Consider the following 11088-nt stretch of genomic DNA (forward strand, 5'->3'; position numbering starts at 1 on the left):
GATGACGTGAAAAATGAATTACAGAAGGTTAGTTTTGGTTATTTGATACAATCCTATGGGCACTGTGATAGAAATAATTTAAGAAAGCTGAAATATTACTAGGTTGTGGCAGCATTGGCTCTGCCTTCCATCTATCCATATTATCACCCTTTTTAGAAGAGAAGAAAAAATTGTCTGGCACTAGTTTCTGTTTACAAATTGTGCTACTGATTATAAAATGACCAGTAGATAAAGTTGAATTTTTTGATTGGCTTTTGTCTACTGTCACACATTTGCCAGTATGTATGGGAAGAGTAATAATTCCACTGATCAAGTTACATATTGAACTTAAGAGGAATTCACCAAGAAGTAATAAATATGGGCTCAGAATGCAGTTGAGACAAAAAATAGCTGCTCTCATTCCATTGCTTGCTTGATCATTGGGATTTTTAAAAAATTTAATGCATGTCTTTTTAATGGATTGGGTAATGTTTTTCTAAAATTAAAATTTTCTTCTTCCTATAGCCCTGCCATAGGACAGGCTGAGGCTGAGTCTCAGTGTTGCCCTGTTCAGTCTGAGGCAAGTGGGATTTATTTTATTCCTTACAGGGGCTTTCACAGCTTTATGGCTGTTGGATATTTATGTCCCCAAACTTGCAGCAAGTTTGGTGAAGGCCCCTAAATTTAATTAAACTTAGGATTTTTATATTCTTTTGGCAGAGGAGGCTCTATATTAATATTCACGTTTGACTGTGGTGTTAAAACATACAAAGTTGTATATTCTATAATATTTAGCAGCCTTCGGAGGCATGAAATGTTTCTTTCAATTATTTTACTTTTACCTGTAGGAAAATCATAGTGGTTATTTTCTCTTAATGCTTAAATTTCAAGGATGTTTAATTATTGGAAATATGCCACAGGGTATTAAAATCTAATCTAAAGCTTATGCATTGAGCATCAAGGTTATAAGGTCATCTGGAAATGTTTATTATTTCATGTTTTTTATTTCCAATCTCACCACACTAGAGCAAATGTTAATGTAGAGCCCTTGAAGAGTGGGAAGGTGATATGTCTGTGCTTGTGTGGTATGTATAGTTGTAGACTACAGGTGTGATATGAAATGGTTGGCTGTTACAGACCATTTAACATGGTAGGCTAATAATTGTCAGGTGACACAATGAAATGGGGTGATGTGGTAAATAAAAAATAGTTAACTGGTTTTAGAATGAATAGTTTGAAGTTCATTCTTAGCCTTTATTGAACAGTGATTTATATAAATTGGACAAATGAATAGTACCCACATTTGTTTCTATTTAAGATTTGCTTTTATTTTGTTATAAAAATTGTATGTGTGTATAATAGAGGCCAAAACGTGTATCTGGATTATATTTGTTGTTTATGTTTGAGCACCATCCTATCCAGATAGCAGCAAACTGGGACTTGTTTGTGGTTTTCATTCTTGAAAGCTTAAAAAACACATTCCAATTTTGACTCAATTAGAAGTGTATTTTTTATTAAAATTAAATCACCAAAGATATTCTGAATATTTTATAATGTAGTTAATTACATATTTTAAGATTGCAACTGCAAAAGGGGTTCATTGGTAGGACACTTGCCTAGTATGCCCAATGCCTTTTGGCCAATTCCTGACAGCACATTTAAAGCTAAACCGAACCTGGTAATTATAGACCTGTTTAGTCTTTCTTCCTAACCTAATTCCATGCTAGAGTGAGAATAGATTCTTGCTTACTAGTATCAGAGGAGGGATTTATTAATGGTGGCACAACTCCCTGAAAGTTATAATAGGTTATTTTAAGATGTGTCTTTTCACCTGGGCGTGGTGTCTCACCACTTGTATTCCCAAATTTAAGAAACAACTGAAAGCAGGAGAGTTGTGGGAATCTGAGGCCAGCTTGAAAAGTGGGAGGAGGAATGTGTCCTTTAGTATCTTTCTAGTTCTGTGGTTCAGATTTACACAGCTGGAATAATTATGCAACATAGGCATATGCAGCACTTGTACTGGCTAGAGTGTAAAGACGTTAGACATGTATCTTAATTTTTTATAAGTTAGTGTGCTTCCCCACCCCCACCCCCACCCCCTTCGAGGTAAGAGTCTCATTCTAGCCCAACCTGATCTGAAACTCATTCTGTAATTCCAGGCTGGTCTTGAAATCAAAGGGATCCTTCTACCTGTGCCTCTGGAATGTTGGGATTAGAGCATGCATGACCACATCTGGCTTCATTTTTTTCTTTAAGAATATATTATTTGTTTATTTACAAGTGGATAGAGAGACATGGAGAGAGAATATGAATGGGCGCACCAGGGTCTCTAGCCTCTGCTAAGGAACTCCAGATGCTTCTGGTTTACATAGGTACTGGGGAATTGAACCTGGGTCCCTTAGGCTTTGCAGGCAAAGGCCTTAACCACTAAACCATTTCTCCAACTCAGTTTCGAGACTTTTTTTTTTTAAAAATAAATTTTGTTTGCTTATTCGTTTGATGCAGAGAAAGAGGCAGAGAGAGGGAGAGAATGGGCAAACCAGGGCCTTCAGCCCCTGTAAATGAACTCCAAATGCAGGCCCCCCTCATGTATCTGGCTTATGTGGGTCCTGGAGAAATGAACCAGGATCCTAGGGCTTTGCAGGCAAATGGCCTTAACCACTAAGCTATCTCTCACAGTCCCCAATTTCTGATTTTTTTAAACTTCAACATATTTAATGGTAAGCACTACCTCATATATTCAACCAGTTAGTCTAAGGGAGAAATAGTGAAATACTTTGATTGCAAATACACAAATGCAATAATAGACTCATCTTGAAAGACAAACTAAATGTGATCTTTTTAAGCAAAAAGAAGCACTTTAATAATTTTATACGTGAAGTCAGTTACATAGAAGATATTCGTAATTATATAATAATAAAATTTCAAGCCTGCTATCTCAAGCCCTTAGATGCCCCCCAAAATAGCTGTTTTAGATCTTACTCTGGTAATACATAAGAAGTAGGTAGCTGGGCATGGTGGCATATGCCTTTAATCCCAGCACTTGGGAGGTAGAGGTAGGAAGATTGCCATGAGTTTGAGGCTACCCTAGACTCCATAGTGAATTCCAGGTCAGCATGGACTAGAGTGAGACCCTACCTCCAAAAACAAAACAAAACAATAAAACGAAGTAGGGAAAGTAGAACTTTAGTATGAGTTCCCTAAAACTTATAGGAATCCAACTTTTTAAAGGTTTATTTCCTTACCGTGAATTTTATTTTTGTATTTTGAGGCAGGCTTCATGTTGTATCACATGCAGGCTGTCTTGAGTTCATTGTGTATCTCAGGTTGTCCTTTGTTTTGTTTTCAGACTTGGAATTCTCTATGTTGTTTCAGGGTGGCCTTGAACTCATAGCAATCCACCTATCTCTACCTCCTGAGTGCTGGGTGGTGGTTTTATTTTTATTTATTTATTTTTAGACATAGCCTAGTCTACATAGTGAATTTCAGATCATTGTGGGCTAGAATGAGACCCTACCTCAAAAAAAAAAAAAATTCACAGCTGGAGAAATGGTTTAGCTGTTAAGGAAGGCGCTTGCCTGCAAAGCCTAAGGACCCAGGTTTAATTCTCCAGGTCCCATGTAAGCCAGATGCACATGCATGGGTCTGGAGTTTGTTTGCAGTGGCTAGAGACCCTGGCACACTCATTGTCTCTCTTTCAGTGTCTCTGTCTCAAATAAAAATAAATTTTTAAGAGGGGGGTGCAGGGGGCTGGAGAAATGGCTTAGTGATTAAGGCACTTGCCTGAAAAGCCTAACAACCCTAATGAGATTCCCCAATATTCACACAAATCCAGATACAAAAGGTGGTGCTTGTGTCTGGAGTTCATTTGCAGCAGTTGAAGGCCCTCTCTGTGCCTGGCATGGTGGTGCACTTAGGGGACAGAGGTCGGAGGATTATTTTGAATTTGAGACAATCCTGAGACTTAATTTGTGGCCTACCTCAAAAAAAAAAAAAAAAAAAACACAGAAGAAGAAATTCTTTTGTTGGGAGATGGCTCAGCAGATAAAATTGATTGCTTCAAATGCCTGCTGCTCTGAGTTTGAATTTTCCAGTATCCACATAAAGCCAGACAAAGTGCTACATGTGCTTGGAGTTTAAAGAGACCCTGGTGCACCCATGTTCTCCCTCTAAAATACATACGTTACAAAAGAATTCCAGCTGGATGTGGTGGTGCACACCTTTAATTCTAGCACTTGGGAGGCAGAGGTAGGATTGCCATGAGCTTAAGGCCATCCTGAGAATTATATGGTGAATTACAGGTCAGCCGGAGCTAGAGTGAAACTCTACCTTGAAAACCCCAAAGAAAAAAAGAGAGAAAGAATTTCTTGGAGCCAGGCATGGTTTTTTCCATCACTAATATCGGTACTTAGCAGGCTGGGGTAGAAGACTGGTCACGAGTCCAGGTCTACCTTTGGTTAACGTTCCTTGGAGGCCAATCAGTGTTGTATGCTGTAATCATAGTCTGGAAGCAGGACAATTATGAGTTGGGTACTAGCTTGGGCTACATAGAAAATTTCAGGTGAAACTATGCCTTAATTTTTATTTTCTTTAGCCAGAACAAGTGGCTCACTGCTGTCATCTCACCACTTGGTGGCTGAGGTGGGATGATCATTGTGAGTTGGAGGATCTGCCTGGACACATAGTTTTGGGACCAGAAACAACCCCTCCCTCAAAAAGAGGGTTTTGTTGATTTTTTTTTTTTTTTAATTTTAAGTAGGGCTTGTAATACTGAAGTACGCATTTTGAGTGTAAAATAGGTCTTTATTAAAGCTAATATTAGCTAATCAAGACTGGCTCAATAGATGGAAGTTTTTCATGGCTAGGGTCTTTAGAGTGCCTATGATGTTAGTCCATTATTTTAATTTTGAGCAAATTAGAGGTGGTAAATGTGAATACATTGATTGCTTGAATTCCACCAATTATTTTAACTGCAGCAGTGATGTGTATGTAATGTGATATGGCAGTTTTAGCAATGTACTTTTTGGCCACGTACTTAAGTGCTCTGTTGTAAAAGATGGAATTATTTATTGGCAGTTTTCTCTAAGCCCTCTGACATTGTTGCAGTATGGGGGGGGTTTCTTGTTCTTAATTATGATTACAGAATATATGCCTTCTCCTTTGGTAATGAATTCATTGATGCCCAAGTTGGATAAAAAGGAAGAACGAAGCTGGAGGTAGCTCAGTGATAGAGCACATGCTCACCATGTATGAAGCCCTGGATTCAATCTCCAGCACCAAAAAATGAAAGAAGAATGAAGAGTGATATTTTTTCCAATATATTATGTAAACTGATAATTATGTGGGAGAGAGGCCATAATATAGGTGTTTTAGACAGAATCTTAAAAAGGAAGTAACAGAATACTGGCTTTTTTTTCTTTTGAGGTTTCACCCTGTTACAATTTGTAGTTATTTTGATGATTTTTAACATATTATTAATAAGTCAGCATAGGAGTTTGTAGTGTCATTTCCCAGGCTGTTTAGTTACCCAAGTTGGCCAAGAGAATTTTTTCAGTTTCTGTAAGTTCTAATGAAAAAGTTGGGCCATCTACTTATTAAGCCAATTACCTTTTGCATATTAGGTTTTAGAAATGCTTCCATGGAAAGTAATAGAATTTTGCTTTTCCTGCTCATGGTTTTAAAATTCAAGTTTCACAAAATTGAATTTAAAGTAATTTACCCCTGGGAGTGTATATAATTTAAATTCAGACATTTTAAAAAAGATATTCCCCTTGCTGGTTGGTGTAACCAAAATTTCAAGCACAATTCATATGTTGCTATATACATTATTGATTAAAATTGAGGTATGTACAAGAAGTGCTCCTCTGTTACTAGATCATTCTCAAAAGGTCACTCAAATTTAATAGCGAATGTAAGGTTATTTTTGTTTAATTTAGGGAAATTTTTAAATGTATTACTATCAGGCTCTGAGGAAATAAAATGCACATTGACTTTTTAAAGTATGGATTGAACTCCTCAGTTTAATACAATTTGTGTTTTTGTTAACTAGCAGCAGAATTTCAGCATTTGCTACTTACTGGTAGAGAAGAAAAATCCCACAGCCCTGCCAGTACAGGTTAGTTTAATCTGTAAGTACCTGATGTTCCTTTTTTTCCCCCTCCCAAACACATCCATAAAACTCACACAAAGAAGAAAGCTGTGCAGTTAATTGTGAGTATAAATATTTGGTCCTTTGGACACTTTAAAGAGCTGATCACTTGGACCAAAGATCTAGATTTGCTGACTTTCAGTAGTAATAAAGGTGTAATACTCCTTTATTATCTGGTTGTGCTTGATAAGGTGAACATAAGGAAAAGAGGAAATGTTTCAGTTGGCTTCACCCATGTGGTATATGATAGGGCTTCAGGTTCAGGGTCTTTTTTTTTTTTAACTTCATGGTGGCTTTCACTCATCTTTTCCCTTTCTGCAGTATGACTCAATCTAAGAAAAAGCAAGTTTTCCTCACCACTAGCAGTGAGAGATGGTACATTCATAAGTTAATGTTTTTATACTGCTTTTTTAAACCTTAACCTTTTTTTAGTAACATTTGTAAATACTTTTTGTTCATCTTTGTAAACTGTAACTTATGTTGGGTATACCACTGTGGGTTCATTTTGCTTTGAACTAAGAATATTAAACCTGACTTTTCTTATTGGAATGAGGGCTGTCAAGAAATTTACCTAGCCAGGCCTGTTAGTACACATTTGTAATCCCAGTACTCAAGTTGGAAGTGAGAGGATTGGGAGTTTCGGGCTAGATGAGGGTGTATAATGAGACCCTGTGTTTAATGTCATGTAATGTGAGGTTCAGTGGAGCTGTGGCATGTTGTGAAGGATGACATTTTAATTTTTTTTTTTTTGAGTTTCTCTTTGACCTTCTAATATATTTTTATGTTCATAATTGGTAACATGGAGGAATACAGGATACAAGCTAATTTCTATAAGCCTGAACCATCCTTCTATTTGTGTAGCATTGATTCTAAAATGTATGACTTCCTCTTTCTTCACCTCAAGTGTTACCCTGTCTTGCTTGAGATACAGCTGGGAGTGATTAGCCAGCCTAAATGAATTAGTATTTTGTTTGGAAGTCATGTGTTATGTTAAACTTTTAAAATCCAGAATTGGTTTATCTACTGATAATATCATTTATGAGATATCCACTTTGTTTTATGATTATAAAATTGCCCAAGGGTGTAAGTTTCGTTGCCTTTCACAGTTTAATCTATAAGAAATGGCGTAGATACAGTGGAAATGGTTTTCCTTAAAACCATCTCTTTAAAGCTGCCTTTCTGGTGAGTACTGTTTTATAATTTTATGTATGACATTTTTTGCCTTTTAACATTAACTGAAATAATGTTAGAGGTGAGCAGTTCTAAATTATCTTTATGCCTTAATGGAATCAATACTAAGATGATTATTTCCCTAGTTTTTAATTTTTTTGAACTGCCTTTCCAGACTATATACAAAAACTTTAAAACATGGCTTTTTTCCTTTTGTTGAGATGGAATAAGTATTCTACTTAAATAGCATTTAAGAAAATCATACCCAGTTGGGGAGGTGGCTCAGTTGTTGACATGCTTGCTGGGTAAGCAAGCAGACCTGAGTTTGGATTCCAGCAATCAGTGAAAAGCAGGGCTGTCTGTGGCAGTGTACTGCCTGTAACCCCATTGCTGAGGCTGAAAACAGGGTCCTTTGTGTTTGCTAACTAGCTTGGCTAGAATATTGGTAAGCTCTGAATTCAGAGAGACTCTGGAAAAGTAAGGTGGAGAGCCACCTGAGACTTTGACCGTTGGCCTGCACACATAACACTTGTTTACATGTGAGGTGTGCTCACATGTAAACATGCATATACATACATGCAACATCTTACAAATACAAGCAAAAATTCTTTGAAAGATTAATACTTTGGCTTTTTCACACTGCATAGGTGTACAAATCTTGAGCATTTCTTTCTGTTCTTGGAGTAGTTCATGAGTTGAGGGTTAGGGCATGGGAATTAAGCAAAATTGGACATACTGGCCAGTTGATTATATATTATCTTTGAGGTTTAAAGAGTTTCAAGTTAAATTGCTTTAACCCCACATAAGAAATTAAGATGTCAATATATGCTAACAGTATATACCAGCTATATTTCCTGCTGTGCTCTTTGTGAATCAGTAAATCAACTGTAAATGTTTTAATAAATGAAGATAGTTTCTAAAATCTGAAATTCATAATCTGAATATGTATAATAATGTATTCTAGGCTAGCCCTTAACAAAGCTTGGAGCTTCAGCTTGTGTCTTTAAGATTTAAAGTGAAATAAATTTCTAAGGAGCTTTGTCCTTTCCTAGCAGGGATAAGCAGACAGTGACAAATTGGTAAGTATGTAACTTTAAATGCATGTAGTAGTGATGAGTAAATTGCCATACTTCATATCTTAAAATATTGTTTAGATCTCCACAAGAGATTCCTTTGGTACTTGATGTGTGTGTGTCTTAATTTTTTCTTTTTACAGATGTGTGTACACAGTGATTAAACTTTTATGTACCTTACTTGTTTGTCTGGCTTGGTTTTTAAAGAAATACTGTGTGGATTAAGTGCTAATTTTATATTTCAAGCTTTTTAGGATAGAAATATGAGGCTGTTGGAAATATCTTCAAGAAGAATTAAGTAGCCAATTTGAAGACCCAATAATGACTTTCAGTTTACATAAATCTTGTGTTTTTTCAGCTGCAGTTAAAACCAATCAAATGGTTGTTGGAGGGTGGGTGGTGGACCTTTGAAATATTGTTGGAATTGGTGCATAATAGGTAAATGTCAACACTATGGAAACCCAGTGCTTTTAAGGAAGTAAAAACTTGGATTCTTTCCTACCACCCCTGATGTTGCCTAGGTAACAAAAAGATAACAGGCTAAAATGGATGTATTTAATTGCTGCAATGGGAAATTACTATTTGAGGAGTAAGTTCATTTGTTGGTGAAGTATTGCAAGATCCTAAAAGATCGGAAAAGGGAGCCTGTCTATCTTCATTAAGACTCTAAATTTTATTCAAGGCTCCAGTTTTAGTGCAGGAAATGAAGAGGCAAAACATTTGAGGGATATTGATATAAGGAGAATCTGAACAAAACATGAGGATAAGTTATGAGGGCTGCAGACATGACCCCGTGGGTAAAGTGCTGCTTTTGGATACGATCTCCAGCACCCACGTAAATGCACCTGTGATCAGACTGGGGAGGTGGATGCAGGGGATACCCAGAGCTCACTGGCTAGTCCAGCCAAATCAGTGAACCATTGATACAGCAAGATGCCCTATCTGATAGAAAAAGGTGGGAATGAAAGATGACGACACCTCACGCTTACCTTTAACTGCACATGTATGTTTCTACACACATTATTAAAAAAAAAAGCCTGTCATCTGGATTTTGTTGGAGCTTATTATAAAATAAAAACAGCTTGCTCAAGTATCTTGTTACTTCGATGTATCTTTTGGTTAAATATCACATACTGGGAATTGAAATGAGGGCCTCGCATGCTGTGCACATATTCATTTAGCTACATCCCAAGTCTATGTAGGGTATTCCTAATTTTCAGTTTAAATTTACTGTTTGACCGAGAAAGAGGGAGAGAGACAAAACGGGTACGTTGGGGCCTCCAGCCACTGCAAAAGAACACATGCGCCACCTTGTGCATCTGAATAACATGGGTCCTGGGGAATCAAACCTGTGTCCTTTGGCTTTGCAGGCAGTTGCCTTAACCGCTAAGCCATCCGTCCAACCTGTTTTTGTTTTTTCAGGTAGAGTTTTGCTCTAGTTCAGGCTGACCTGGAATTCACTACTTAGTTTCAGAGTGGCCTTGAACTCTCCTGCTTCTGCCTCCCAAGTGCTGGGATTAAAGGCATGCACCACCACACCTGGCTGAGTTTAGATTTTTTTTAAATAATCATTTTGGGGGAGAGTGTCCACTAGTAGTGTTTGGGGAGACATTTTTGTTACGAAGTAAATTATGAAATGACATTGAGGTTTGTTTTATTTTGAAATTGTCTGGGGATGTTTGCTTGGTTTTCAGCCAACTATGCCTGTAAATTTTCCTTCTGTGTTAACAACAGCTTTTTGTAAGGAGATATGGACTGTAATTTGTCTTTGAGTACCTGTTACAAAATAAATAAAAGATAAATCATTAGTTCAGTAATTATGATGTTTGTTTTATTAATATTCCAGAAGAGTATATTAGATTCAGACAAAAATCATTGTCCTGAGCAGCTTTTAATTTGGAGTGGGAGCCAGAAAGCTTCTTTAAAGGTACATACAGAATGCCTGTGTGGTGGGGAATAAGACATTTCTGTTATATAAATTATCTGATAGCATGCAAGTTAAAGTTGAATGGGTCAGTTGAGTCCAGTGTTTGAAAGTTGAGCCCCAAATTTGAACTTAACATCAAGTCCTTGTTTAAACTTGTTTAAACAAGTTAATTTCAGATGAGTTGAATTAGGGTTGTGTGAAATTAATGTTACAAATTGAATATTTTCATGTGTTCCTGAAAAGAACTGAATTTGGAAGAACCTTCTGGGGCTGTTTGAAGAAGTAGGGAAAGGGAGTTGTTAAAAACCTAAAATTTTGGGCTGGAGAAGCCTAGGACCACGGTTCAAGGCTTGATTTCGCAGGACCTGCGTTAGCCAGATGCACAAGGGGGCGCATGTGTCTGTTCATTTGCAGTGGTTGGAAGCCCTGGCATACCCATTCTCTATCTGCCTCTTTGTCTCTCTATTACTCTCAAGTAAATAAAAATGAACAAAAAAGATTCAAAAATCCTAAAACTTTTATTCAGTAAGCACATATGAAGGCTCACTGCTTTAATTGTGTTGCTGTCTCTCTATATATACAGGTAATACATTAGAAAAGCATGATAAAATAATAATCCCAGCAAATGGAAGATAGAAAGGAATAGTATCTGTGAAGAAGTCAATACTGAAGGACATGAAAATGCCTTTAATGGCATTTAATGGTCTAGGATTCAATTCTCCAGTATGTGTGTGCATACACATCTCCAAACTTGCGAGAAAAGTATTCATTTGAAGTAGGTCTTTCAGGAT

At 36.9% G+C, this 11088-nt stretch overlaps 1 long non-coding RNA gene across 1 annotated transcript; it reads left to right on the forward strand.

The window, feature by feature from the left end:
* Positions 1 to 6029: 6029 nt before the first annotated feature.
* Positions 6030 to 9460, forward strand: LOC123463360. Its single transcript, XR_006638900.1, has 2 exons — positions 6030 to 8376; positions 8617 to 9460. It is a non-coding gene; the product is annotated as an uncharacterized LOC123463360 (long non-coding RNA).
* The last annotated feature ends 1628 nt before the right edge of the window (positions 9461 to 11088 follow it).

The sequence above is a fragment of the Jaculus jaculus genome, chromosome 9 (genome assembly GCF_020740685.1).
Source record: "Jaculus jaculus isolate mJacJac1 chromosome 9, mJacJac1.mat.Y.cur, whole genome shotgun sequence".
In the NCBI taxonomy this organism is placed as follows: domain Eukaryota; kingdom Metazoa; phylum Chordata; class Mammalia; order Rodentia; family Dipodidae; genus Jaculus; species Jaculus jaculus.